Genomic DNA, 22,754 nt, shown 5'->3' with positions numbered 1-22,754 from the left:
ATTGTCTGGATGTGCCACAGTTTATTTAACCATTCATCTACTGAAGGACATCTTGGTTGCTTCCAAGTTTTGGCATTTATGAATAAACATCCACGTGCAGGTTTTTGTGTGGGCATAAATTTTCAGTTCCTTTGTGTAAATACGAAAGAGCATGATTGCTAGATTATATGATATGAGACTGTTTCGTTTCGTAAGAGACAGCCAAACTGTCTTCCCAAAGTGACTTTACCATTTGCATTTCCACCAACGGTGAATGAGAGTTCCTGTTGCTCCACATCCACACCAGCTTTTAGTGTTGTCAGTTTTCTGTTGTTAGTTTTGGCCATTCTAATAGGTGTGTAGTGGTATCTCCTTGTTGTTTTAATTTGCATGTCCCTGATAACATATGGTGCAGAGCATCTTTTCATATGCTTATTTGCCTTCTGTATATCTTTTTTGGCAAGTTGTCTGTTTGTATCTTTTCCCCATTGTTTAATCAGGTTGTTTATTTTCCTATTGTCAAGTTCTGAGGGTTTTTTGTATATTTTAGATAGCAGTCCTTTATCAGATATTTAATATTTCTTGCAAAGCAGGTCTACTGACCACAAATTTCCCCAGGTTTTGTTTGTCTGAAAAAATCATTATTACTCTTTCATTTTTGAACAATGATTTCACAGGGTAGAAAATTCTAAGTTGGTACTTTTTTTCTTTCAACACTTTAAGTATTTCACTCCACACTCTTCTTGCTTGCATGGCTTCTGAGAAGTTGAATGTAATTCTTTGTTTATCTATTGGCAAGATCCCCTCCCCTCAACTAGCTTATTTCAGAATTTTTTTATCTTTGATTTTTCTGTAGCTTGGAAATGATATTCCTAGCTATAATTTTTGTTTGTTTGTTTCTCTGTTTTCAGGGTTGGTATTCCCTGAGATTCCTGGATCTGTGGTTTGGTGCCTGAATTAATTTGGGGAAATTCTTAGTGATTTTTTTTTCAGATATTTCTTCTGTTTATTTCTCTTTTTCTCCTCTTTCTGGTATTCCCATAATGTGTATGTTACACCTTCTGTGGTTGTCCCATAGTCCTTGGATATTCTGTTCTATTTTTTTTCATTCTATGTTCTCTTTGCTTTTCAGCTTTGATGTTTCTATTAAGATATCCTCGAACTCAGAAATTCTTTTCTCAACCATGTCCAGTCTGCTAATAAGCCCATGAAAGGCATTCTTTACTCTGTTATAGTGTTTCTAATTTCTAGCACTTTTTCATTTTTTTCTTAGAATTTCATCCTCACCGCTTACACTGTCCATCTGTTCTTGCATGCTGTCTACTCTACTGAGAGAGCCCTTAGTATATTAATCATAGTAGTTTTACATTCCTGATCTGATAATTCCAACATCCTTTCCATGTTCACGTTCTGATGTGTGCCCTCTCTTTTCAAATTGTGGTTTTTGCTTTTTAGTATGTCTTGTTACTTTTTCTTGATAGTCTAACATGATGTACTAGGTGAAAAGAACTGCTGTAAATAGGACTTTAGCACTGTGGTGGTGAGGTGGGGGGGAGGGGAAGTGATTTGTACTCTTATGATTAGGTCTCAGTCTTGTAGCAAGCTTATGCTCTAGACCGTGAACTTCACAATTGTTTTTCAGTTTTTTCTCCCCCTTGGGTAGAACAGGATAACTATAGTGGGTAGGAGTTGTGTGTTTCCATTCTCCCAGGTCAATTAAGGTCTGATAACTCCCCAGAGGGTTGGCTCTGGCTAACTAGTTTCTCCTGAGGTCAAACCTTGCTAAAAAGGATAGAGTTATCCAACATATTTCAAAATGGTTTCTTTTCTCCTCTTCATTCTGATACCACGAAGGGATTGTTCTCCAGCATTTACTATAAGAAGCTGGTTGAACTCCTGGAGGCAAAACTCACAGAAGTATGGGAGACCCACTATGACTGGGCACCCTGACATTTTTAACTCTCAGCATTGTCCACACTGAGCCTCCGGAAAGTTCATTAATCACAGTTCAGTGTTTCCTGTCTTGGCACTGATTCCCACACTGGTTTTCACTCCTGAGTCTCTGCTCTGGTAAGCTGTGACTCCCTATAATCTCTTGTCTGACTTTCCAACCTTCAGGGCAGTAGTTTGCCCTATGCCCTGTGCCCTCCCCTCTCTAACAGATCTAGCAATAGACTGATTTTTCAGTCTATTCAGCTTTTTACCTGTTGTTAGGATGGAGTGGTGACTTCTAAGCTCCTTACACACAGCACCATAAACCAGAAATACTAGACAGGATTTTTCACGCAGAAGAGGACGGACGTACTTGCTGGCAGGTCTGGGGTTGCACTGACAGAGCTCCCTTTCTCCCTTTCTCTATTCAATTCAAAAACTTCCAGCACAAGACTCAGATGGTCCTGACTGAGTCATATGCCTGACCCTGTGTACATGATGTAGGATGCAGCAAAAGGTAAATCCAAATATGAGCATTTGGGTTGGAGAAAGGAGAAATTCTCTAAAACAAAGAGGATGCATGTCCCAGAAAAAAGAAGGAAAGTTAGCTGACTTGGTATTCACAGGGTTAGAGTAGACTGAGATAATTTCCTGTTTTCTTCTATGAGAAATTTATACTACTTATTTATCAGGTTTATTAAGTATAATTTATATAATTCATTATTGGTGTGGGGGGGTGTTTGGAGAGGGTTTATTTATTTATTTTACTTTATTTTTATTTTATTTTAGTTTTCACAGAAAAATTATTATACTCACGTATGAATCAGGTTGCTCCAGAGAAACAGAACCAATAGGGGATATACTGAGGCCATATATATAGATTTGTCATCAGGAATTGGCTCATGCTAACATGGAGGCAGAGCAGTTCCACAGTCTACTATCTGCAAGGGCGAGACCTAGGAAAGCCAGTGGTGTGATTCAGTCCAGGTTTGACATCCTGAGAACCAGGGGAGCTGAAAGTGTAAATCCCAGTCTGAGAGCAGGAGAAGATGAGATATCCCAGCTCAAGTGGTGAAGCAGGAAAAGGAGCAAGTTCTTCCTTCCTCTGCCTTTTGTTCTATTCAGTCCCTAGAGGGATTGGATGACACTCACCCAAATTGGGGAGGGCAATCTACTTGACTAAATCCACTGATATAAACACCCTTACAGACACATCCAGAAGTAATGTTTAATCTGGGCAACCCATAGCCAGTCAAGTTTACACATAAAATTGACCATCACAACTTAGTTTTAAAAAATCAATTATAAGTCTTCTAATTTTAGAAGGAAAAGCCCTCTCCATCCTGATTTTTGCTCACAGAGGGAACCATTTTCTAATCTTTTAGCTATTGTTTCTAGTATACACCTCCATATTCTTAAATAGCATGACTCCATTGCTCTATCTTAATTTTTAAACTTTTAGACATAATGTATTAGCTTCTAAATCTGGAAGTTGAGGCTCTAGCTCTTTTCTAAGCCTTCTTTTCTGTGTCCTCTTCTTATGTCCTCCCAATATAGTTAGTACGCAATTTTTGGTTAATTCATTCTCATGACTATGAAAATATGGTTAACAGTGGAGACATGTTGAAAGCTGTGTGCTTTCCTATGTAACTCACATGCGTCATCCCCAAACTCCAGAACTGCACCCCTCTCCTTACTATGATCAAATACAACAGACAGTCTTGCAGTTAGTTCTGGTTTGTCCCCCTCTGGTACTTTCCTGACAGAACCCTCTCTCCTCTTCCCAGGCTGGCTGCACAGCTAGTGCGCGGAACTTCCCATCACCATCATCCTGGGAATTCCCAGTGCCTCTCTTCGGTGTTGGATGCCATTTCCTCTTTCTTGGGTTTACTTGCCTGCACTATATGTCATGTTGGTGGAGCACATCCTCTAGGAGTTTCCTGAAAAAGAAATGGAAGGGAAATTTGTTGAGACTTTGCATGTCTTCAAATATCATTTCTACCCTCAAACTTGATTGGTATTCTAGATATGTAAAGAATTGTAGATTGGAAATCTTTTCCAGTAAAGTTTTTAAAGGCGTTGTTTTTGTTTTGTTTTGTTTTGTTTTTCTTGAAGTGTAAGAAAAGAGCTCAAGGAAGTAGGGGAATGGGCCACTCAAGAAAGAGTATTAAACAGACACTAGACATCCAGTGTGAAGACTCTGAGTGTTGAGTGGCAGTAGCAACAAGGGCCCAAGCTGGGGCAGAATTTGCAAGCAAGAGAGAGGTAAGAAGGTAGTCAGTGGCCAGATCATATCAGGCTTTGGAGGTTTTTATAAGGATTTGGCTTTTATCCTGAATAAGCTAGGGAGGCAATGAAGGGTTTTGAGCAGAGAAATGTCATGATCTGAATTATATGTTTAAAGGATCATCCTGGCCGCTGTGTTGAGAATAGACTGAGTGGGCTAAGGGCAGAAGTGGGGAGACCAGAGGGGAGGTGACAGCAGTAAACCAGGCAAGTAATAATGAGCTGGTACCCAGCTAGGGGTGTTTGGTTAGCAGTGTGAAGTGCTGAAAAGTGTTCAGTTTCTGGTTGTGTTTTGAGTGCACAGTCAACAGGATATGCTAATGATTATATGTGGAATAAAGGTAGAGTAGAGTCAGATATGACACCAATGTTTTTATCCTGAACAAATGGAAGGAGGGAATTGCTGTTTATTAAAATGAAGAAGTCTCTAGGAAGAGCAAGAGCTCAGCTTTGGACATCTCTGTTTGAGAAACCTCGTAGACATCTGAGTGGAGATCCCACATGGAGATCAGGACGGCTGGGAATAGGAACCTGGAGTTAAGGGAAGAGGTCTAGGCTAGATATATAAGCTTAGAAGTCATTAGCATATGAATAATGACAAAACCGGAGAGATCAGCAAAGGAATAAGGGAATACAGAAAAGACAAGAGGTCTGAGGACTGAGACTTGGGGCATGTCAATATATTAAAGACCAGGTTTCAGAGGAAGAACCCAGCAAGGAGACTGAGAAGGAGTAGCCAGGGAGGTAGGAAGAAAACCAGGAGAAAGTTTCAAGAAGAAAGTGTGACCAATGGCTAGCTGATAATGATAAAGACTGAGGATTAACCTTTGGATTTAGCAACATAGAGGTCATCGGTAATTTTGATTAGATTTGCCTGCAAGAGCTAAAACATGATTGGAGTGGGTTCAAGAGGAAGTGAAAGACAGGAAGTAGAGACAATAAACATAGACAACTCTTTAAATTTTGTTCTGAAGGGAAGCAGAGGTATGATATAAGGAAGAGGTTTTGATTTTTTTAATGGAAGATATTATAGTGCATTTGTTGGCTGGTGAGAACAATATGGGGGGGGGATTGATGATACAGAAGAGAGAATGGACAATTGCTAGAACATGCAAGCAAGTGAATAGAATCTAGAATGCACACAGAGGGATTATCTTAGGTCAAAGAACAAACAGTCTATATACAGAGTACATCAACAGAAGCAAGTGAATGTAGCAGTGGGAATGAGCAGAGATGCTTGAAAAGTACCTGAAAGACAGCTTTCATTTTTTCAGTGATTTAGGAAGTAAACTCACTACTTTTACATGAGGGTAGGAGCGATGTTAACAGTCATTTAGGAGAGTAGAAGAGGAATAAATGAGGAGAGTGGGCAATGAACTGCGTAGGAAAATATGGTAGGATTTCTGAGTAGCACAAAAGTCTCACTAGATGTGAAATTATAATGAATGGGACCACATAGTACAGGTATGGATTTTTCTCCACTCATGTTAATTAAGCTACATGCATATGTGAGAACATAAGAGGTGGAAAGTAGGATTAAACTATTAACTAGGATTGGGTCTTTATCAAGAAAACACAATGAGGGGCGCCTGGATGGCTCAGTCGGTAGAGCATGCAACTCTTGATCTCAGGGCTGAGTTCGAGACCCACATTGGGTATAGGGGTTACTTAAAAATAATTTTAAAAAAAAAAGAAAGAAAACATAATGAAAGGAGAGAGGAGTAAGAGCATTGGGAATATGCAAAGGAATATTTTTAATGATGGAGCCCAGAGTCTAAGCTGAGTGAGGACATGAGGTGGATGAGAGACGGTGAAAAGATGGTAGAATCAGATTCACTGATTTTAGGTCCCAAAGGACTTGAAATATTTTTGGAGTTGGGATGCAAGTGAGAGTGAACTGGAAAAACAGGCAGTGGTGGTCAGAACATTGGAAGTTTGAAGTTGAGATTAAGTTAATATCAATGCAGTAATTGGTATCGATAAGTCTAGGGTCTGATGAGAGAGAAGATGCTGAAAAATGGTGGAAATTAATTAAATAATTGAAGGAAAGGAGGTGAAGGAGCTGAGAGGCCAGGGTTCTAGAAGAAATGTCTATGTAGACATTGAGTTCTTAAGAATTCTACGAGGACATTAATACTGGAGAGAGTGACTATAAGCCCGAAGTTGATCTTTCATTCCTTGTACTCATATCATGAGTCTATCTGGAGACTCATCCTTTGGTTCTGAGAAAGTTTCTTGAGCCATTTCTTTGATAATTTCTTCCCTATTTTCTATATTTTGTCTTTCTTAAACTCCTATTAGTAAATGATGGGTCCCCTGATTTGATCCACTAATTTACTTGACCCCCTATTTTTCCATCTCATAGTCCTTTTGCTTAGTTTCCTGAAGACTTTATCTTCCAGCCCTTTTACTGAATCTAGTTATTTTTTGAAATTCTATTTTTGTTTTCTAAGAGCTATTTCTTATTCTCTAAAAGTTCCTTTTTTTTCATTTATCATGTTCTTATTTCATTGATGCAATTATTTTATCTTACATTTCTAAGGTCATTATGAACAAGATGTTTAAATGTTCTTTTTACTGCATTGTCTTTGTTTATCCTGTTACCTTTGTTCATTTGATTATTTGCTTGTTAGTTTTATTCTCTATAGTGTTAGAGACTTTCCTCACATGTCAGGTGATACTTGACTGACTTCATATTTAAGAATGACACACTAAAATTAGTGGACTGAAAACTGTGTATATTTGCAGTGCTTGTCAATAGCTACTATTTACTGTAGAATAAACAGTCAGGCACCTACCTGGTCATTTCACTGGGGGACTTCCAAAAGTATACAAAGTCTTTTCTCCAACCAGCTGATTTCATCAGAGATGAAACTTCCAATCTCCTATCTGGTGAATAGAAATCTACCTGCCGGGGCACCTGGGTGGCTCAGTCAGTTAAGTGTCTGCCTTCACTTCAGGTTATGATCCCAGGGTTCTGCAATCCAGCCCTGAATTGGGGTCCCCTCTCCTCCCAGCTTGTGCTCTCTCTTGCTATCTCTGTCACTATCTGTCTCTCTCAAAAAAAAATAAAAAATATGAAAGAAAGAAGAAAGAAAGAAAGAAAGAGAGAGAGAGAAAGAAAGAAAGAAAGGAGAAAGAAGAGAGAAAGAAAGAAAGAAAGAAGAAAGAAAGAAAGAAAGAAAGAAAGAAAGAAAGAAAGAAAGAAAGAAAGAAAGAAAGAAAGAAAAGAAAGAAAGAAAGAAAGAAAGAAAGAAAGAAAGAAAGAAAGAAAGAAAGAAAGAAAGAAAGAAAGAAAGAAAGAAAGAAAGAAAGAAAGAAAGAAAGAAATCTAGCTGCCAGTGCCCAGCACTATGAAGGAAGAAGGATTGGGGGGAAGGGGTTCCCACTATTCAGTACATGGTATGTTGAACTTACCTACTCCTCCTTTTTCAGTCTTACTCCCATCCTCTACCAAACTTGGTATCATTCAGTCTGAAGACTCTCTGCCTCCATTTCTCCAGAAATTAAACCTTCTGTTGCCAGTTCGGTTGGTGATGGTGTTGGTCCTTGCCTGCCCAAGAGAGGACAACAATTCTGAGGGTCCAACTATGGTCTTTTTTTTTTTCCAGCTCCACCCTATACCCCTGCCTACAGAGCTAACTCCAATTTCTGAGCCTTTACAGGGTTTTATAGTAGGGATGCATTTGCTTATTGATGGTTTCCACAGCAAAGCAAACTTTCTTGCTACTCTGTTCACTTTGTTACCACTCATCCATCTGCCTTCTGTCTTCCAACATTTTGTTGCTAGTTCTTGTCTCTGTTGCTTCTTCTGTCCTGTTTATCATCATTTTAGAGAGGCTTCGGGACAGAGGTGTGATAAACGCATGCGTTCAACAGAGACTTCCTTCTAATTTTCTCATCTGAATTACTGAAAAGTAAGTATAGCAGACACTCTTGACATCCTGCACCATCTCCCCTTGACTCACTTCTGCAGCTGCAGGAAACAGCATCTCCTAAGCATGCTAACCGCTTCCCACTCAAGCTCTTGCATCATTCTGCTCCTCTGACTGAGGATTTTCTCCAGAGCCTTCAAAAGTTTGCTCAGCCCTCACCTAAGGTATCCTAGGATTGCTGGGGATTTAACACCCCAACTAACAAAGAAATCAGTGGGTTTACAGCCAACTTTCCCATACCTTGGTGGGACTTTTCTGAGGCATTCTGCCTAATTCCTCAGAAGTCCCCAGAGGTACTGAGCCTAAATTGCCCATAGGAGTAGCTTAATCATCAATTGGATTTTTTTTTCCTTTTCCTCTCTCACTTTCCACACTCTCTTAGTTATGCTTCCTCGGATCCTTTCCAAAATAAAGTCCTTGTATCTAAGGCCTTGTCTCAAGGTCTGATTTTGCAAGAATTCAAATGAAGGCAACTGGTACTGGAAGTGCCCCCCAGAAAGTATATTCTCAGTGGTATGGAGGCTACAAAGCCTCCCTTGGTGGTGGTAAGTTAAGTAGTGACAAACCCTGGCACTTCATAAAATCACAGTTACCAAAGCTTGCACCAGCTATGTCCGAGGATGAGATAAAGGAGAAGCTGGGATTGCGCGGTAGTGCTATGCCTGAAGGATATGGGGTTTGGTAATCATAGGGATTGCAGAGGTGTCTGGCTTTTTGTTCATGGGACAGGAGCATTGAGGAAAGAGAATGATAGGTTTACATCATACAACTATCAATTCAGAACGTGGGAATGAAAGCCAAAAAAAAGCTTCCTTGGAGATTCCCTTTTCCCACAGAGGGCAGACTGTTCTGAAAACCTGGGCCCGGGGCTCATTATAAGGACTACCAAACTGCAAAGGAGACTGAAAATGCAGGACAGACAGGCCTCTCAGGCAAAAGTCAGAGCCCAGGGAGGGAGGAAATGAGCCCTGAGACCCAAGATGAAGGCACTAGAGAACCTTAAACCCCGAGGTGTCCCTGAACCAGCCAGGCTAGTATCCTTTACCCTGGTAGTTGAAGAGAACTGCTTCCCATTGCCTAGAGACCCTAGAAAGTCCTTCTCTGAAGCAGATGAAGCAGATGCCTCACCGATTATGCTTGTCTACCTCAACATCTGCCCTTCCCTCCCCTCACTGCCTCTACGCCTAAAACAAGGGACAGGTCTCAGCATAGCTGAGTCATGCTAGGAGAGATGTGATAGATTTTATTTTCTAAAGAGGGCTGCAATGATATCCCTCCTCCCAATGGCTCTTCTACCATGCACACTTGCCATTCCCCTACCAAGAGATGGAGTCTAATTCCCCTCCCCTTGAATCTGAGCCAGACTTTACTTGCTTTAACCAACAGAAGTGATGTGTTGCAATTTCCAAGGTTGAGTCATAAAAGGGGACGCATCATCTGCCTTGTTCATGGAGACATTTGCCTTCGTAAGCTGGAGCCACCATGTAAGACCAACTGCCTTGAGGCCACCGTGCTGTAAAAAAGCCAAGGCACACGAAGAGCAAGTACACCAGTTGCTTTAGTGGGAGACTCGTGCTTCCAGTGAATGAGCACTGCTATCTTTCCCTTGTGAATGCACACTGCTTTAGCAATAGCCTTCTGCTAAATGCCAAAGGCTGTTGTTTATGGATGCATTTGATTCATCATTTGCTATCTGGTCCTAGGGATATGCTAACTTTCCTCCTTCCTGTTACAATATTGTCTACAGGAACCTTGATCCTCTTCACATTCTGCACAACATCATACTGCTCCATTATATGAATGATAGCATGATAATTGGACTTGGTTTTTAGGAAGGAGCAAGTATGCTGGTTGCTTTAGTAAAATACCTCATGCCAGAGGTTGAGAGAGAAACCCTACAAAGTTTCTGAGGCCTGTCACAGCAGAAGGTTTTAGGGGTCCAAAGTTCTAGCGCATCTCATCTAAAAGGATACATGGCATTTATTACCACCTAGATAGAGACAGAGCACTTGGTGAGCTACATTGGATATCTGAGGCAAAAATTATTACCCTTGAGGGGCGCCCGGGTGGCTCAGTCGTTAAGCGTCTGCCTTCGGCTCAGGTCATGATCCCGGGGTCCTGGGATCAAGCCCCGCATCAGGGGCTCCCTGCTCAGTGGGGAGGCTGCTTCTCCCTCTCCCACTCCCCCTGCTTGTGTTCCCTCTCTTGCTGTGTCTCTCTCTCTCTCTCTCTCTGTCAAATAAGTAAATAAAATCTTTAAAAAAAAATTACTACCCTTGAAAATACTACTTTGGCCCATTTATTAGAACATTGTTGGTTTTGAGGGTACCTGAGAGAGTATTTAAATAGCCTCTTAAAGACTCAGTGTAACCATCAGCCTAGGGATGACTCCTCACATGATTGGGTTGCTGTTCTCAAGGATGTGGCATACACGTTAAACCAACGATCTAGTGTGTGTGTGTATACTGTATACTATGTTTATAGTAGTCACTATATGTTTTTGTTTCCAATATCTAGAATACACAGAAATGGTAATTAAAGGATCCAAATAGGAATGGCTCCATTCACCAGACTCCCAGTGACCCATTAGTGAAAATTCGTGGTTCTAATTCTTATAACTTCAGGCTCTTCCTGATCAAAGACCTTGATCTCAGGAAATGTGTGTAGAGGGGAACTCTTCCCATAGGGATCTAGTACTGGTTTCACTGCATCTAAACTATTTTTTTTAACATTTCATTTATTCATCTAAGAGAGAGAGAGAGAGAGAGAGAGAGAGAGAGAGAGAGAGAGCAAGCGGGGGGAGGGGCAGAGGGAGAAGCAGACTCCTTGCTGAGCATGGAGCTGGATGCAGGGCTCAATCCCAGGACCCCAGGACCACGACCCGAGCCAAAGGCAGATGCTTAATTGACTGAGCCACCCAGGCGCCCCACTGCATCTAAACTATTGACTGCCTCTGGTTGATTTGGGGATCCTCATGTTGACAGATCATCAGGCAAAAATGGAATTACCCCACTGTGGGGATACCTGATTATCTTGAGGAGTTGGAGCTGCTGCAGTACAAAGGGACAGGGAGGAAGATGTCTGGAACTTGGGGGATTCACTGTGGTACCACTTAGCGTTTCAATGCCTGGTGATAAGAGTAGAAGGGTGATGGAGGCAACCAGAGCCTGACAACAGCAAGGACACCAGGCCTTGATGGCTCAGAAATAACGGTCTGGTCATCCTGCAGAGCAAGCAACTTAACCTAGTGACTGCTATCTCAGGGTCAGGGAAATCTAGAATAGGTGGGAGAAGAGAGCGATGGTGAGTATGGAGCATGGCCGTGGGACCAGGTAGAGCAGTGAAGATTGTGGAGTATCCCACTAATTCTGTTCTTTTCAGTATTCTTTGGAAATTACAGCCAGGTACAACCTCGAAATGTCAGTAACCCAGTAAACTCGAAGTGGGCATAGAGGGTTTGATCAGAACAAGGAGTGAACATGGTAATCGCTACTGATGCACGCTCATGTCCCCGCTCCACCTCTTTGTTCCCCTGCAACTGGAGCAAACATTTCCATACACCGGACAGCCTCCTACCTAGAGTGCTATAGCTTTCTACTTCTCTGCCAGGGGCCCCTCTCAGCCCACACTTTGGGTAGCCTGGAAGTGCCAGGACATAATGCCTCCAAGTCAGCTTTTAACCACTGAGGTTCCAGAATCAGAAGGTAAATGCTCCAACTTCCCCACCCCTCCAGTAAGATTGGTTAAGAGACATTTTCTACATAGTTTCGCAGAGGACCCCCGGTTGAGGTGAGCCCCAGTTGCCCAGAGTGGTAGCTTGCTCATTAATGCGTGCATTTTTTACTTTTCTCTTTTCCTTCTCTTCTTTTGCCTCCTCCATCCCGTGAGCTCATGAGATCACCAAGTAAACCACATGCAGTGCAGTCCTTATTTCAGAATCTGCTCTTTGGGGAGCCCAAACAAAGATGGTAAGTTTTCATTATAAGTTTGTCTAACGGGGCCCCTCGGTGGCTCCGTCAGTTAAGTGTCTGCCTTCGGCTCAGGTCATGATCTCAGGGATCCAGCCCTGCATTGGGCTCCCTGCTTAGCGGGAAGCCTGCTTCTCCCTCTCCCTCTGCCCCCTGGCAAACCCCCCACCCCGTTCGTGCTCTCTCTCTCTGCAGTCTCTCTCAAATAAATAAATAAAATCTTAAAAAAAAATAAATTTGTCTACCCATACTTATTTGTTACTTGCTACAAAAATAACTTTGTGGAGAAAAATAATAAAATTTTCGTTGATAGGCTTAACAATACATATTGGTAGTAATAGTAAAAATGTGAAGAAGGTAAAAAGAAAATTATTTTCACTAGTTTATAAAGAATGCGAAAATTGAACTTTGAAAAATGCAGTAATACATACACTGTAAGAAGAGGAATATTTTAATAACTATAGAAATAATTGGCAGGGCTGTCAACTATCAAGGGATTATTTTGAAATTACTATCATTGGCCAACAACTATGATTAATGAAATCAACATTTTCATGATGCAGGAGAAATAAATGTTATAAGTCAATTTAATAGGTATTCTTTTTTTCCTTTAAAATTGTTGAGCTATTAGGTTACTAAGCCCCCTTCTACCTTTCACTTTATAGAAGAGTTTTCATATATATGCATACAAACACACACACACACACACACACACACACACACACACACACACACACAGTCCTCTGGGTATTTTAAACATTTTTCAGTGTGGCTCTATAGATTCAAACGTTTTATTTGGTAATGCTCGCAGTAGTCCCTCTAGAATGCAATTTACAAAGAAATCCACACTGGGGGCAATTGTGGGGCAATCTTCCCCTCTCTCCTGCACACAGTACAAAACCTTCCTGAAGTGATCTTGCTAAGCCAAATTTAGAAGGGGCTCCATATTCAGCACAGAGGAAGAAACCATCAGTGCTGTCCTGAGAACACCAGTCAGTGATCAAAACTCAGGAATAAACAATCTTTGCTCATTTTAAGCTATATAAATATTTGTTGAGTAAATTCTATTTTGTCTTCTCTTTTGATGGAATGTTAGTTTCTGAAACCAAATGATACACACCTTCTTTCTTCCCACGGGCCTGTTGAACACTTAGATGTACCTCTTGGCATATTTGCCCCCATACACAGGTTTAGCTGACTATCTCCCCAGTCCTGCTTATCGCTTTTCCTGATAACAACTCCCTCACTTTTCAGAGGAAACGGCTCTTTCTCCACTCCAACCATGCAGTTCTGGTGTGAACTGCTAATTATAGAGCCCTGACTTCTCTGTTCCTGTCACAAGGGCAAGAATGTGGTTAATCATCATGTATTATGCACTGGCTTTCGTGATGGCTCCAAGAGGCTATGGAAGCTAAACCAGTTAGAAGCCCTCTCCAGGATTTTCAAAGGGGAGCTAGGAGTGGAGGCAGAGCCCTTTCTTTGCTAGGGATGATACCTGAAACAGACGTGTAACTCCAGCACACAGAAGAAAGTTGCTCTAAAGGGATGAAGCCAAGTTGCAGACATGGGTGATACAAAGGGTGGAGTCCCGAGGTCCCCAAAGCTCTCTTTGGCCTCCCCGCCTCTGGGGATTGGCCCTCCCCTTTTTCTCTCCATTCTGCGGGCTCTAATATCTTTCCAATCACCCCTCTTCCCACTCAAGGTAAGTCAGGTGGGTTTTCCAGTATTTACAACCAAGAGCTCTGATGACCATAATGCTTTTATTTACTCTTTGTGTTGTTTTTTCAAATAGCTATAGAATCACTGCTTAATTAGGCAAAGCATTCTGCTGCTTTTCCTTTTTGGTATCTCAGTCATTGATTTCTAAGGAATATATCCCCCCTCCTTACTGGGGTTTTTCTCACCTGTTGCCCCCCAACCCCCACCCCCAGCTCAGATACTGACTACCTGCGAAATGCTGCTGGGCCGGCCACAGATTACAGAGGCAAGTGGGCACCACCCCTCAGGTGCAGTAGGGAACATACCTCCCTAAATTATATTAGGTTACCAAAGCTAAGGCACTCAGTGTTCTCGGGGGTACCTAAGCAATTCCGAGGACTACCCTGACCTTTTTACCTCAATGATAAAAACAAGAGATCTCAGCAAATAGCTCTTGTCTGCCACACGGCAGGAGTGACAATTCTTAACATCATCCTTTGCTACAATTCTGGAGACCTGATTCAATGTTGTTTTTAGAGGCTTTGTTTTCTATTTCACTGAGTACTCCCCCTGTTTTTAATCTTTTCACAGTCTCCGCGTGACGAATGAATGTCAGTCATTTTCAGTTTAATTGTCCTTCTCTGTCCTAGTCTGCTTGGGCTGCCATAACAAAATACCATAGACTGGGTAGTTGAAACAACAGAGACTTATTTCTCACACTTCTGGAGACAGGAAAGTCCAAGATCAAGGTGCTGGCAGATTTGGTTCCTGATGAGAACTTTCTTCCAGCTTCTTGCTGGGCCCTCACATAGCCTTTCTTTGATACGTGGGCATGGGGCAGGGGGGACTCTCTCTCTCTTCCTCTTTTTATAAGGCCACTAATACCACTGTGAGGACCTCACCCTCATGACCTCATCTAAACCTAATCACCTCCCAAAGGCCTCCAATCTTCAAATGCCATCACATGGGGGGAGGGGGGCGGGTTAATTTAGATTTTAAAGAGGGAAAATTTGACTGGCTTGGCTGTGGTCACGTGGTCACCATTGGCTGAGAAGTGCGCAGGGCACCTATTTTAATCCCAACAAACTTTATCCACTGGGAAATGGTAATTCTGCAAGGGAATTCAGATGCCTTTGGTAAGAGGAGTGGGTGCTAAGCAATAAAATAACCATGAATACACACTGCAGACAACTTCCGGTGTTTTCAACAGAGCTAAGCTGAACGAAATTGGGTATCAACTGCCTCCTGAAATATCACATTCACCTGCAATATGTAAATAGACAAGAATGTTTCTCTTGAAATTCCTACTTTCATTATTTTTTAAGTGCTCCCTACCCTCAATGTGGGGCTCAAACTCATGACCCTGAGATAAAGAGTCGCATGCGCTATGGACTGCACCAGCCAGGTGTCCCTTACTTTCATTTTTCCCTTCACTTAGCCTTAGGAAAGATTTCCTTTAAAACATCACCTTACTGGATCTATCGATTCTGATGTGGAAAGTTGTATATGTTTTTAAGTGAAAACAGGCAATTTGCAGAATAGTACGAAGTCTTGTTTTGATAAAATATATTAAAATACGAGTATGATTGAATGGACTCCCTAAAAGTGTCCAGAGAGATGCACCAAACTGGTAACAGTGGTGTGGTAGGCAATCTCCAGAAAGGAACTCAGCCCTGGCAGAAGTTTGATGTTAGCCCAGTGAGACCCATTTTGGTTTTCCAACCTCCAGCACTGTAAGATGATAAATTTGTGGGGTTCTTTTTTAAGCCACTGAGTTTGTGGTAATTCGTTAGAGCAGCAGTAGGAAAGTGATATGAGTGGTTATTCTTGGGAAGTAGATTTGGGGGGGGAAAGGAAGTGGGATGAGACATCAATAGATATTAATATTTCTAAACTGGGAATTTTTGCAAAAATACATTATTTGTATGCCATACACCACTACATATATATAAATATTTGGTGACAAGTACGTTGTTTGATAACTCATTTGGAGAAGACTGCTAAATTTGCTGAAATTATCAGTTTTTTACGAAGGGTAATCTGCTATTTAACATTCATAAAATTAAAAAGATAAATTCATAAGAGGCTGTATTAGTTAAGAAATGTGTAAGCTGCATGGATGTGTACATATGCATAGGTATGTGCGTGCGTGTGCGTATGTACATACATAGCTCTTTATTAATTTACTTATTTGACCAGGGTCAGGACTATTTGCTCTCATGTCACTTGAAGACCAGAGGTCCAAAGCAAAGAAGCCCGAGGCTAGTTAGAGCCTTCAAGGTTATAGTTTTCTCAGTCTCCTTCTAACTCTGTGTTCTGCCCCCTGCAGAGGGCATGGCTTACGCTCCCAAGGTTGCCTCGTGGCCGTAAGATGGCTGCAGGAAGTACAGCCATAACATCTGTATTCTGGACAAGAAAAAGAAAGAATAGGGTGGGGAAGGGGAGGCAAAAGAGCAATTCCAGCTGAGTTGGCCCTCTTAAGGAGCATTCCTTAGACTGGCATTGGCAATAATTTAGCTACATGGCTGCCTCTGTCCACAAGGGAGGCTAGAAAAGGTGGGCACATTGCCACCCTCAACAAAATCAGCGTTCTCTTGGTGAGGAAGAAGGAGAGAGATTGATTCTGGGTAAACAACTAGCAGCCTGTGTACAGGCTTCGGTGACAACCAAATTATAAAGCCGAGCCCTTTGCAACTATGTCTTTAAGGATAAACATTATGCCATAATGAACAGTCCTTAACTGTTCAAGGCCATATAAATAGGCACACCATAAACATTTTATAACTGTTCAAAGCAAACCCACTGGAAAAATCTGCAATGAAAATGTAAAAACTAAAACAATCAGTTCCACTATGAACTGGTATGTAAGGCAGCAGTCCAGTAAATTTAGTTTTTTAAAAAAGTTCTAGTGTAAGATGAACTTCAGAAGGGCTACAAGCTACCCCTCCCTTTTAAATTCTATCCATCATTTATGTGTTTGAGCATTTTTCTGATTAAACATTACATAGATCCTCAAAGGGGTTGATGTCCCTCCAAAAAAACATTAATAACTATGGACCTAGGTGTTGAGCCCATTTGGAAGATGCCAAGCAACTAATCCAACAGAACTCAGAGCTGAATCGGGGGTTTCGGTGTCCTACAAATATGCTCAGGCCAAGAGAAATGCCAGATGTGAAACACAGCCCAGTGGAGTCAAGGGAGCTGGGGGACGCAGCTGGAGTCTGCAGGTTGGTCCAAGGCAAGCAGGAAATAATGAAAGGCGGCCGCTCTCTGGCCTCTGGAGGGGCAGAATGGACGTGGTACGTCAGCAAGCCCCCAGACACTGAACCACAGGGGCTGTCCGTGGAATAAGTGAAATCCTAGAGAGGGCAGTGTTTCATTTGGAGTCTGAGAAGTAAGAAAAGAACAACACTGGACCATCTGTTTTGACACATCTACAAACACAGTTATTTGGCATTTAGTATTAAAACTGTTTATCAAGCTCCCAGTGCTGATGATTTACAAACAGGATCCTCATGTTCTGTGTTGTACTATTGACATGTTGGGGGGAGGAGGGCTCTAATCCACCAATGTCATGAATTTACCAGCACAGGTTTAAGAAGACTTTCGAGAGACTTGGAAAAGAGAACAGAGTAAAAGAGTCTTTTGTCAAAAGGGTCCCAAAAGGAAGAAAAAGAAATAAAGAAGTGGTGCAGTTGCAACCTAATGGTTATCTGTCTCTGTAAACAGGTGGGATTTCTATTTGCCAGGGCAAGGATGCCACTTCAAGACCTCATCCTGGAATGTCGAGCCTTTCCCCCATCCCCTGCCTTTCTTGTGGAGGGGAGAGACCGGCCACAGGTCTCCAAAGTGGGGTATGAATGTGCACCAAAGATGAGTCTCAGTGCAATCATCAGGGTGTGAGAAGAAAATGTGAAAAATCGATTACCTTAAAAATAAAGGAAATATGCATTTCCAAGATTCAATATATGGATTGACAGAAGCACCAACACTAGATAGCTATCTATGTCAGGTAGCCAGGCCTCACTTATCCGACGGGGACATTTCTACGGAAAGACAGGGGCTTCCCGGCTGGGGGGTGGGGGGGGGAGGCCAGAGGAGGAGGGTGCGGGAATCGACTCTGGCGTCCCAGCCCTCCGGCTCTTCCAGCGTGTAGCAACACGTGGCCTTTCCTTATGCCAGGTTTACTGGATTTATACCTGGTAGTATCTAATTGTATGTAAACTAGCCCTCACAAAACATACAAATGACTTAAAAAGGATTACCAAAAAAAAAAAAAAAAATCTTCTAATTGAAGATCTTCCTAAGGCAAAAGCAAAATCCAACAGATAATGACAGAGATGACATTGATTGGTGTTGCTGGGACGGGATTCCTGCAGCCCCATCACCCGGTAAAAACAACGATGATCTGATCGGATCTAATCAGATGGAACTATCAAGAAGACCGCCAGCTAGACGACAGGGTATCCGCTATCATACACCTCCCTTACACGAGGTATACCTATCCTGTTTACGTTGTGTCTGCGAAATGCCTTTCTCAGCTATGAGAGCCGATCAAACCAGTGACAAAGCAAAGGGAACCTGGAAGCAGACCTTCAAACTGTTGTATCACAAAACGTTAAAGTCTAGTTTTCAAAAATAACTAAGCGTATTTAACCACGCTGTACCGATTAAAAAGAGAATTTGGGGGGGAAAAGTCTTATGCCATGAATAAAAATAAATATTTTTAAATATTGTGTATTTCAAATTTAGCTCATCCTTTAAACATACATGTTTTGTGTTACTATATTAATCTAGAAATCCACACATAGAACAAAATATAAACATACATGCTTGGGAGTTGTTACTAAAAATGTTATTTCTTATTGGCCTGTACAATCAAAAGTGTTTAGAAACTATTGCTGAAGATAAAGGACAGTGGGAGTGATTTACTCAAAAACAATCTAGTCGCTTGCTGTCAGTTTGGTAGTCCTCCCAGACGACTTAATGCTTTAACCCAATTAAATTATGATCTCTCCCAAACTCCCACAGCAGTGAAACTTAAAGATAACTATACTATAACTTCTACTAGTTACACTTAGCACTTTCTTCTAGAATTATAATTACTTGAGTGGATGGGTGGTCCTCCTATTGACTTGAGAGAAAGCTCACTAGGGACAGGATTAGGGTTTGAGTCATTGTCCGCTTAATTATCTCCCATAGCACTTAGCACCTAGGAGATGCTCAACAAAAATGTATTTGGAAGTTAAGAGAAAATGAGTCAGTGTCTAGCAGGCCTTTAGGACTGAAAATCAGCAGCAATTTCATTATTTAGCAAGTCATTGAGGTAAACCACTCAGCACTGAGTCTTGCCCAGAGTGAGTGCTCTTTCCATAAGAGGTGATTTTTCTCATCCTCTGATCTTACAGGTCATCGTTTACACAAAAGACTGCTCACTTCTGTTCAGATATAAATCGGTAATATACTCAGCTACTGTTTGTGGCTTGGAGGTACCTAACTCATCCTCGTGTGTTTCTGTATTAAATGAGTCAGGCACAATTTTCCATGTCATTCTCAGCTTGACTCTTACATTTTGTTCATAGAAACCAAATTTAATATCACATTTAGCTAATCTATATATAGATATAGATTTTTTAATAACCTGCAATGGCAGATAACCTCACTGTTCAAAATAATCCTAATAGCTCAATCGCTTATAAAATATACAGTAAGTTCTAATGGACTCCTTGAGACTAGGAACTAGGTGGGATCTTGCTTTATGTGCTGACATGGGGATATCTTATTCGATTTTACCCATGTATTTGATTCAGCCATGTAACTGATTCTCTCTCTCTCCTTTCTAAGATTTTATTTATTTATTTGAGAGAGAGAGAGTACAAGCAAGGAGGAGAGGCAGAGGGAGAAGGAGAAGCAGACTCCCCACTGAGCAGGGAGCCCGACACGGGGCTCAATCCCAGGACCCCGCGGTCATGACCTGAACTGAAGGCAGATGCTTAACCGACTGAGCCACCCAGGCACCCCTGATTCTCTTTTTTCTAATGTCAAAATTATTTTAATATAGTCTCTTTGCTTGGAACAGGTACATAGGTTCCCCTTGGTTCCTCAGTAATTTCTCAATTTGTAACCCCATATCTAGTAAAAATTAAAAATTTTCCATTTGCCTTTGCAAGAAAGTCAGTGATTATTTGATAGTAATTTTGGGGCAATTTCTGCCCTACTAAATTATGAAAGATTATGAAAAATTACTAAATTATAAAAAATAAGTGGGAGATGAGTCTCACTAAAGAGTTATGTTCTTTTATAACGTCCGTACCAATTTGCCCATGCTTGGTAATGATGCATAACACCTTATTTTTTGATTTTGTAAAGAAATGATAACAGAGAAGGAAATTGGGCTGCCCTCGTATGAATCTCACGCAATTGCCTTCCAGCTATAGGCTTTGAGCTTAGAATCATTTTTCAGAGACAAGAAATGGGTTGAGCTGAGCCAGCCATAACCCTACTTTTCGAGCTCCCACTGTGACCCTCGGCACATGTAAGTAAAGTGACTTGGTTAATGTGTGATATGCCAATAAGGCTGAGACCAGGAGTCCTCTTCCCAGGCAGGCCGGCTGGTTTATACAGACACTCCACAGCACACACACAGCCCTAATTCTGTTCACGTGGAAAAGCTACAAGCCTCAGGCATGTCTAAAAGTCACACAGCAAAACAAAAATCCTAATGCACATGTTAGGTAGGTATGTATCTATAGATGTATGTCGCTATGTGTATACAAATAGATACCTCATATATATCCCTTCCATGAGCATGTGAGAGCAAAAGTGTGCTGAAGATTGCCTCTCAGATCTTTCTGCAGAAAATGTGATCAGAAAAATGCAAATTGCTGTCATTTTCTTTCATTCTTTCCTTTAATTTTTGTCATTTAAGTCTCGTAAATGATGGACTCTATATTTTTAAAACTAGCTTAATATGGTATATTTATATTGATTTGCATAAACAACCTCAGTTTGTCAGCAAATTGTACTTCTACACCCCTAGGTAAGTATAGCACTGATGTGAGCACTGAGAGTACATAATATGGAACAGACACGAGCTTATGATCTAGGGGAGACAAGACATGTAAACATGTAATTATCTAAATGTGTACATAAATACAGCTCTGTAATTAAAGAGTGTATGGGGAAGGGGGGTTTACTGGTGGCTTGGTGATGTGTACTTTCTTTCTGCCCCATGCTCTCCTGACATTTTTCTCTCCATACCTTGGGACTTGAGTTAGATAATGCACGGGCAGCCCTTGAGCTTTTACATCACAGGAGCATAAATAAATAGTCATTAATATGAACACTATTTAAAAACTGCCCAGAGAGATCTCTTCACAAAAGGGACCAGGTTGTTCACTCTGCAAAAAGGAAATGATAGCGAATATGAACAAATGAAAAAAAGGAAATGAGCAAACACTTCTGGACTCAGCTCAGTTTCCATGAAAAGAACAGATTCAGGGTTAAATAGATGGGTGTTCTAGGAAAAGAACCACAAAAGCAGCCAAACCCCCATCCTCAATCAGAGAAGCAGGGTGTAGAATATGATCCACGTCCTAAGGCTCATTTTCACGTTCTGGTTCACTCTTACCCACCTGTGCCATATTTGGGGTTTCCTCTTTTCCCCCAACAAACACTGCTGTATGTGACCAGCAACATTTCTAAGCCTTGTACATGCATTAACTCCTCTGATTCTCATAATAACCGTACGAGCTAAGTGCGATTCTAATCACCCCCATTTTACAGATGCAGAAACACAGGCACCAAAGGATGAATTGACTCCCTCGGGCAGCTGGGAGTCAGTCCCAGGAAGTCTGGTGTGGGGACCTGCATTCTGGGCTTGGAAAATCTCACCGACTCCTTCCTTCCTTCGCGGGAGGCTGAACTTGGTGCATTTGAGTAGCTGAGGGCGTGGGGAGGGAGTGAGGAAAGAAAGAAAGGCTTTGAAAGTTATGCTGCCATTTGAGAACATAAAAGAGAAGACAAATGGAAGGGAAAAGCCCAGATTAGTCGTGGGAAGGCCACGGAAGCAGTGGAAGGACAGGTAAGTGGAAGAAAGAGGCTTAGAGAACTAGGCAGTTTTGCCCGTTGGGCTGGGCTCTGTGTCGGATCGCGGGGACCTGAACTGGGCGCCTCTGTTCTCCAGCAGCAGCATCTCACTGGGTTTCCCCAGGCTGTCTCCACAGCAGCCCCACCAGCACTTTTCACAGCAACGAAGAAAGTGACAGTAGATGTATTGCTTCCTTACTTAAGCAAAGGAGCCACCCCCAAAAAAGTGTTCGACCAGCAGCAAGATCAAACTCAGGGCCCCAAAGGAAAATTTTCAGAAGGTGCCCTTTACCGTGTATCAATTGGAAGTTTTCTCTCTTGGGTGAGATGACCATGGTGGGAGGTAGAAACACATATAGAATTTGGGGAAGACTTGGATTTCTCTGATAAGTTCTCTTCAAACACTAATGCCTAACAGGAGTGGTTCAAACAGTACGTCCAGGAACTTCTTTTCTCTGTGACCTTGGATCTTAACCTTGACTCTGTTCTCAAGCGACAGGAGAACAGAATGAGCTGGTAAGCACTTGACATCTACAGGGAAATGTCCCCCTAAGGAACTTGGTACAGGCAATGAAGGAAAATGAGATTGTCCTTCAAGAGCTAACCAACAAAATCGATTTAGATTGTAGGGAGCAGAGATTGCAAAGTCATCATGTTGAACGTAGTAATCTGATTGAGGATATTAACACAGCTAAAGGACTAGCGGTCAATCTGGAGTGGGCTTGGGTACTAGGGGAGAAGGGAAGGGAGAGAGCAGAGAGAGCAAATCCATGCACTCCATCCACATTTTGAGTCTGCTAAGCACTGAGCTAGTGAACCAATCCCACTTACGCAGCCTTCGTGGGGTTCCAAGCCAAAGGCACAGAGT

This window comes from Zalophus californianus, chromosome 2, assembly GCF_009762305.2.
Source record: "Zalophus californianus isolate mZalCal1 chromosome 2, mZalCal1.pri.v2, whole genome shotgun sequence".
NCBI lineage: Eukaryota > Metazoa > Chordata > Mammalia > Carnivora > Otariidae > Zalophus > Zalophus californianus.
The sequence above is the reverse complement of the archived record's forward strand: the minus strand, read 5'-3'. Positions refer to the sequence as shown.